Source organism: Tenrec ecaudatus, chromosome 9 (assembly GCF_050624435.1).
Source record: "Tenrec ecaudatus isolate mTenEca1 chromosome 9, mTenEca1.hap1, whole genome shotgun sequence".
NCBI lineage: Eukaryota > Metazoa > Chordata > Mammalia > Afrosoricida > Tenrecidae > Tenrec > Tenrec ecaudatus.
This window is the reverse complement of record NC_134538.1, coordinates 103,396,398-103,404,220: the sequence shown is the minus strand read 5'-3', so window position 1 is coordinate 103,404,220 and position 7,823 is coordinate 103,396,398.

Sequence of the window (7,823 nt, the reverse complement as noted above, 5' to 3'; positions counted from 1 at the left end):
GAGGAAGCATTTAGGAACTAGAGGAAAGTTGTATTTTTCGTCGTTGTTACATTGCACCCTGATTGGCTCGTCTCCTCCCCGACACCCTTCTGTAAGGGGATGTCTAATGGCCTACAAATGGGCTTTGGGTCTCCACTCCTCACCACCACCACCCCTCATTCACTATGGTAATATTTTTTGTTCTGATGATGCCTCATACCTGATCCCTTTGACACCTCATGATCACACCAACCTTTGTGCTTCTTCCATGTGGGCTTTGTTGCTTCTGAGCTAGATGGCCGCTTGTTTACCTTCAAGCCTTTAAGACCCAGACGCTATATCTTTTGATAGCCAGGCACCATCAGCTTTCTTCGCCACATTTGCTTATTCACCCATTTGTCTTCAGTGATTGTATCATGGAGGTGAGCACACAATGATATAATTTTTTGTTCTTTGATGACCGATAACTGATCCTTTCAGCACCTCGTGATCACACAGGCTGGTGTACTTCTTCCATGTGGGCTTTATTGCTTCTGAGCTAGATGGCTGCTTGTTGACCTTCAAGTCTTTAAGACCCCAGATGCTATATCTTTTGGTATCCGGGCACCATCAGTTTTCTTTACATTTGCTTGTTCACCCACTTTGTCTTTAGTGGTTGTGTCAGGAAGGTGAGCATCATAGAAAATTCATTCTTATCAAGTTATAGAACCCTTAAATTACATCACCTCAATGCTAAGAGCGATGTATGTAGTACTCTTAGTGAGGACATGGCCTAGCCAAGATCTAAAATGTATGTTAAAAAATATTTATTCTAAATGTCTTTACCTTCACAAGTGCCTGAACCAGGAGCCTGAGTGAGAGTTTGGACGCATGCAATCAGAAAATAGAGAATCTAGTTTAAGTATGCTGTCTCTTAAAAGGCCATTTTTAGTGAGTACAGCTTCAAATGACTCTAGAGATTCTGAGCACATTCTTCATGGATTTTTTTAACTGTTCGCCTACATAACCATTATCATGCAGCTCGTTGCTAGAATTGGTATGTTTTTCCTCCTTAACCATCATTGCTATATGCCACTCCCCACCTCCCTCCAAGAAACTCAGTCCACGACCATCAAGTGCAGTGGTTCTCAACCTTTCTAATGCTGTGACCCTCTAATACAGTTCTTCATGTTGTGGCAACCCCCCCCCAACTATAAAAGTATTTCAGTTGTTACTTCATAACTGTCATTTTGCTACTGTTATGGATCGGGCAACCCCCGTGAAAGGGTTGTTCAATCCCCAAAGGGGTCGTGACCCACAGGTTGAGAACCACAGATAAAGGGGGTTCTAACTCATAATTGCCCTACATAAAGTTTCTCAGACTGTGAATCTTTACAGGAGCAGACAGCCTCATCTCTCGCCCATTAAATGGCTGGTAGGATTGAACTGATAACTTTGTGGTTAGCAACCCAATGACTCACTCACACGGAAAAAGTCCATAAGATTGAAAGGTTGACTATCCAGAGAACCTCCTATGATTTTATGGAAAGTCAGTCTCAAAGAGCCAATATACAGCAGACTGAAAATGCAGCTAGATGTGGTGTGTGTGTGTGTTTGTGTAAGAGAGAGAGAGAGATAAAGATAGAGATAGTGGGAGGCCAGAGACCAGTCTAATCACAGAGCACACAGCTGCATCAAGGACAAGAGTAGGTGGTAGGGAGAAAATGTCTGGGAATCAGTATGGGGTACCAGCTGCTCTGACAGGCATTCCAGAGGCCTCTGAGGATGTGATTGAATTATTATAACCTACTCAACTTATCCTGCCCCTTGTACTTATCGTCTTGAGTTTCATGTACTCAGTTATACCATCAGCTCCCCTGGATTTGTTTTTGTAGAGACAATGATCAGAATGTGCCTGAGTGTGTAAGTGTGAGTGTGTAAGTGTGAGTGTGATACTATATAGGACAGCTTTTAGAAATCCTCCTCTGGCAACTCCTCTCTCTCCTTTTTCCCTCCTTTCACTACGCCTTGGAGCAATTGTTTTTCCATTGCCTATTTCTTCCTTAACACCAACAGCTGAAGAGCTGCTTCTATTTTCTCTCCAAAACTAGAAATAGGAAACTTGAAAAGAAACAGAAAAAAACCAACAACTCCAAGTGTCCCCTAGAGAACTGAAAACCTATAAGAAGACAGTTATAAATAATAAATAGTTCACCAAGCTTGATCATAGGGATCATTAGGTATGCAACATTTTTCTCAGTGTTCATTTAACTCCAGAATAGCCGTGTGAGGTAGATTCTGTTAACATTCTCATTTCTAAATGAGAAGCCCAAGTCTCTGGGAAGTAAATTTGTTCAAGGTCAAATAAATGTGAGAGTAGATATCCTGGTCCAAATGATCCTTCTATGGAATCTGTGTGCGAAGTCTAGCTGTTCTCTGACTATGTGGTGGTGGTTAGTTAGGTGCCATCAAGTACGTCCTAACCCAAGGTGGCCAGGAGTAGACACACGGGGCCTGAATAATATAATAGCAAAGGACTTGGGCTCTGGCATTAAACAATCTGCACTAAGACTCGAGCTTAGTCCTTTCAAGCTGAGAAAGTTACTTAACCTCTCCAAGCCTCAGCTTCCTCCTCCATCATCCACAGGGAAGATGATAACAGCATCTAACACCATCAGGAAGAACTTAGCATGTAGTACTAAATTTCATTCACAATGTCTTGCACAATATAGGTATTGACTGTCAGTGTTATGGTAGAAGAGTTTACATTGACAAGAGCAATGAGATTCTTTCTTTTCTTATTTTTAAAGTTGAGCCTGATTGCCTTTCTATTCTTTCCCTTCTTATTTCCAAAACTTTCATGAAAGCAGCCAGCAAAATGTTTCAATGACTACTATTAGCTAAGTTTAAGTTCTCATATTAAAAATGAAAACTAATAATCAAATATACAGTTCTTTCGTATTGAAAAGTAAAAACAATATTAAGAGCACAATGTCTCTGTTCCCAGGAAGTCTAAACATATCCTGGGATGTGGCCTTTAGCTTATACATCTCCATAAAGCATGAAGTATATCGATATTGCTTTTATAAAAATTATTTTATTATTGTGAATGGGGGGGCTTTACATTTCAGACTATCAATCATCTATAAGTATTGCATTCAACTGTTCAAACCATTCATCAGACCCTCCGCCCACACTGCCCACACCTTCACTTTCCCCACAACCCCCTTGTTTTACTCCTCTTCCCTCCTCTGATTTCTCTTCTCTCTCTTGGGGACCACCATCATCCTTTCACCCACGTGAACAAACAGCTATCAATCCTCTAGACCATTACTTCATCTTCCCTCCTTTGTCTTCCCCCAGTCACTTACCTCCAGAATCTGTTCCCTTTGGTATGCAAGTCTTTACCCTCATGCAACATCTGTCATTTTGTGATGAAGTTCCCTTAGCTTAATGTTCTCCAGGTCATCTGTGTCATGGATGTACTTCCTGATTTCATCACTGATTTAGTGATGCCTAGTATTCCACTGTGTATATGTACCAACGTTTCTTTATCCAGTCTGCTAATGATGGGTATTTAGGCCATTTCCAAATTCTCGCTACACTGACTATTGCTGCAATGAACATAGGGAGTACATATATCTGTTCATGCTATGTCTTTTACTTCTTTAGTGTCTATCTCCAGCAGAGGTATTGCTGGATCATGTGACAGTTCTATTTCCAGTTGTTTGCTGTTCGGTGTCATTGAGTCCATTCTAACTCATAGCAACCTTATGCACAAAGAAAGGAAACATTGCTCTGTCCCATGCCATCCTCACAATTGTTCTTGTGTTTGCTCCCATCAATGTAATCACTGAGTCAATCCATCTTGTTGAAAGCTTTCTTCTTTATCACTTTACCCTGCAGGATGTCCTTCTCCAGGGACTGGTCTCTCCTGACAACACGTCCTGACAGCACGGGATGAAGTCTTGCCACTGCTCTTCTAAAAAGCATTCTGGCTGTACTTCCTCCAAGACAGATTTGTTTGTGCTCTTGACAGAATACTTCCAATATTCTTCTTCAGCACTTTCAATTAAATGCTTTGAATCTTCGTCAGCCTTCTTTATTCAATGTCCAACTTTCATGCACCTGTGAAGCAATAGAAAAGTCTATGGCTTGGGTCAGGCCCACCTGAGTCCTCAAAGTAACCTCTTGCATCCAAAGAGAACTCGCTGGAATAAGCACAAATATGGATATCTTAGAACCAAGCCAGTCTTGCTTTTAAGGAGTATTCTGGCTGAAACTCTTCCAAGACAGATTTTCTTGTTCTCCTGGCACCCCGCACTACTTTCAATAATCTCTGCCACAACTATACTTCAAGTACATCATTTCTTCTTGTTCCTCCCTATTCAATGTTCAAATTTTATCAGCATCTGAGATGATAGAAGATATCATGACTCGAGTCAGGCACACCTTAATCCACACAGTGGCATCCCTTCTCTTTAACACTTTAAAGAGGTTTTATGCAGGCCTCTTTGCAGAAACCATCTGAATTTATAATCTTGACTGGTCTTGCTTTATCTCACCATGGTCAGTCGTATTGTATAGTTCAACATAGCCAGCAATGGCAAGCCCGTGGGCTATACCTCTTTTGAGCTGTTTTAGACAAAGTTCCAAAAACAGCATAGAACTTTTGGACAACGAACACTGGGGAGAAAGGATGTGGTTATAAAGACCCCTGAGTTCACAGAATTATTCCTGATTTTACATGACAGGGTCGTGACTCTATACACCGTAATAATACTGGTGGCAATTCCATCTATGGAGAGAAATTCGTCAAGAACTTAAAACATACAGCTCCTGGTATCCTGTCCGTGGAAAATTCCGGGCTCAATACTAATGGTTCCTAGTTTTTATCTACATGACTAAGACTGAATGTTTGGATGACCATCATGTGGTTATTGCATGAACACTGTAGAAGCCATGGAGTGTTTGGGGGTCCAGGAATGGCAAGATCATCAAGCTCACCATTTCTGACTGTGAACAAGTCTAATAAAATCGATCTGTGTTTCATGCTTTATCTTAAGCACCAGACCATCCCGTGTGTAACTTGGGAAATCACCTTTCTATTCCCAATGTGCTTGCTTTGTGCTCTCACTCTTTGGTCCCTTACTTTCCTAAGTCTAGCTGGAAAGCAGCGTTAAGTTGATTATTATGAAATAAAAACTAAACAATGAAATATAACAATAATAAACCAAAGAGGTCTTGTGTAGGAGCTTTCCAAAAGCAGTGCGTCATTTGATCTCTTGACTGCTGTTTCCATGAACACTGACTATGGATCCAAGCAAGGTGGAATTCTTAACAACTTCGGTTTTTCTCCATTTACCATTATGTTATCTATTGGTCTAGCTGTGAGAACTGGGGTTTTCTTTACAATGAGTTGTATTCTATATTGAAGTCTGCAAAGCTTGATTGTCATCAGCAAGTGCTTCAAGTCCTCCTCAATTTCAGCACGTAAAGGTATGCCATCTGTGTGTCGCAGGTTGTTAACAAGCCTTCCTCTAGTCCTGATGCCACATTCTTCTTCATGTAGTCCTGATTCTCAGAAGATGTACGTAGCATACAGATTGAACAACTGGTGAAAGATTATAACCCTAACACATACCTCTCTGATTTTAAATGACACAATAGTCCCTTATTCTATTTGAAACACTGCCTCTTCATCCTTGCATAGGTTGACATGAGCACAGTGAAGTATTTTGGAATTCTCATTCTCCTCAACACTGTCCATAGTTTATTATGGTCCACACAGTTGCATGCCTTTGCATAGTCAATAAAACTTAAGTAGATATCTTTATGGTATTTTATGCTGTCAGCAGAGATCCATTTGATGTCAGCCATGATATCCTTTGAATTGGCTTGAATTTATGGCAGTTCTTTGTCTATGTATTGCTGCAACATTTGTTGGATGATCTTCAGCAAAATTTTACTTGCATGTGATGTTAATGATATTGTTTGATAATTTCCATTTTCTACTGGGTCAATTTTCTTTGAAATAAGCATAATTATGCATCTCTTCCAGTTAGTTAGTCAGGTAACTATCTTCCAAATTTAATGAAATATAAATCAAAATAATAATGATATATTATCTCTCATTGGAAATAGCGGCAGCGATAAAACAACAACAAATGTTGAGGAAGGTCTGATGAGATTGAAACTCTCATACCCTACTGGTGGGATTATAAATGGTTTGCTCACTATTGGAAACTATATGGCATTTCCTTTAAAAGTTAGAAACCAAGATACTATAAGACATATGAAGCCTACTTCTAGGTATATGAAAGAGTATCAAAAAAAATACCCTGAATTGTGCTGGGTGGAGTGGAGCTTTCTTAGTAAGCATTTTCCCCACTAGGTGAGCATTGAGCAGCTCTTTCTGAGTTAGAGCACCCAGTAGAGTCAACTGGGAATGATCTCTCTGGTCACAGTGAATTTTTTCATAAAAGCACTTTTTCTCAAAGCTTATTTTTTTGTGATGGCCAATTTAAGACAGTGTGCGGCTGTGAAATTTTATTTCCTGCTCGGGAAACATGTTGTAGAAACTGTTGTGATGTTGAACAGAGTTTACAAGAACAACACTATGAGAGAAACTCAAGTGTATACGTGGTTTTCTTGTTTCAAAAAGGAGAAATATAAGTTGATGGCAAGCCTGGTTCTGAATGACCATCAACTTCCTAAACAGATGAGAATGTTGACGTGTAGTGCATTTGGAGTTTGTTCCAGCAGGTCAGATTGTTAAACAAGCTTTCTATTTAGGGAATCTTAAAATATTGCATAACCATGTGAAACAAAAGACAACTGATTTGTGGCAGATGTGGGATTGGTTTTGCCACCACAACAATGCACCTGCTCATGCAGCCATCTCAGTGTGCCAGTTTTGGGCCAAAAACAAGATGCCTCATACCTGACTCACCTGACTTCATTCCATGTGACCTCTTTTCACCCCCATGAATGAAGAAGACATGAAAGGACAGTGATTTGACGATGTAGAAGAAGTGAAGAAAAAAACAAGGGAGGTGCTGTCAGCCATCAGATGAGTTTGAAAAATGTTTCCAAGACTGAAATTGCATATTTGATAAATGTATTAAGTGTAATGGAGAGGACTTTAAAGGTGATAGGTTGTTTGGTAAAAAAAAATTAAATATATAGCTTTGGGGAGAAAATTCATTTTTTTGCAGGGTACCCCTCATATATCCTATGAAGCATGACATCAATAGCTACATGCATACCTATGTTCAGTACAGCATTATTCACAGTAGTAAAAAGATGCAAACAACATAAGTCTTCATCAATGTAGGAATGGAATGGATAGCAAACTATGATACATGCAAACAATGGAACAATTTTTAAAGAACAACAATAAATATGTAAAGTGTCTCCCAATATAAACAAACCCGATGGTCATTATACTGGGAGAAATAATTCAATCAGGAAAGAAAAATTATTGTATTAGACCATTATAAAAAGCCAAGAAAAAGGTTTACACACGTAAAGATACATTCTTTGATGGTTTAGCTGGGATGGGAAAGGGAGGGAGGGCGAGGGAAAAATCACTATCTAGACAGTAGACATGAATGATCTTAGGTGACAGGGAAAAAGACATCCAATAAGGGGAGGCCAGCACAATACGGCCAATATCAAGGAAGGCATTGGGAGGTGTACAAAGCAAAAAAGCAACAACAGCAACTATTATGATAGACACACACTTGCAATAATAGTCATTGCAAATCATAATCCATATGTGGACATACAGAGAGCTATGTAAGCTAACTAGGTGTGGGATGGCCTCTGGGAGTACAGGTCAAAAGTGGGTCCCATATCCCCAA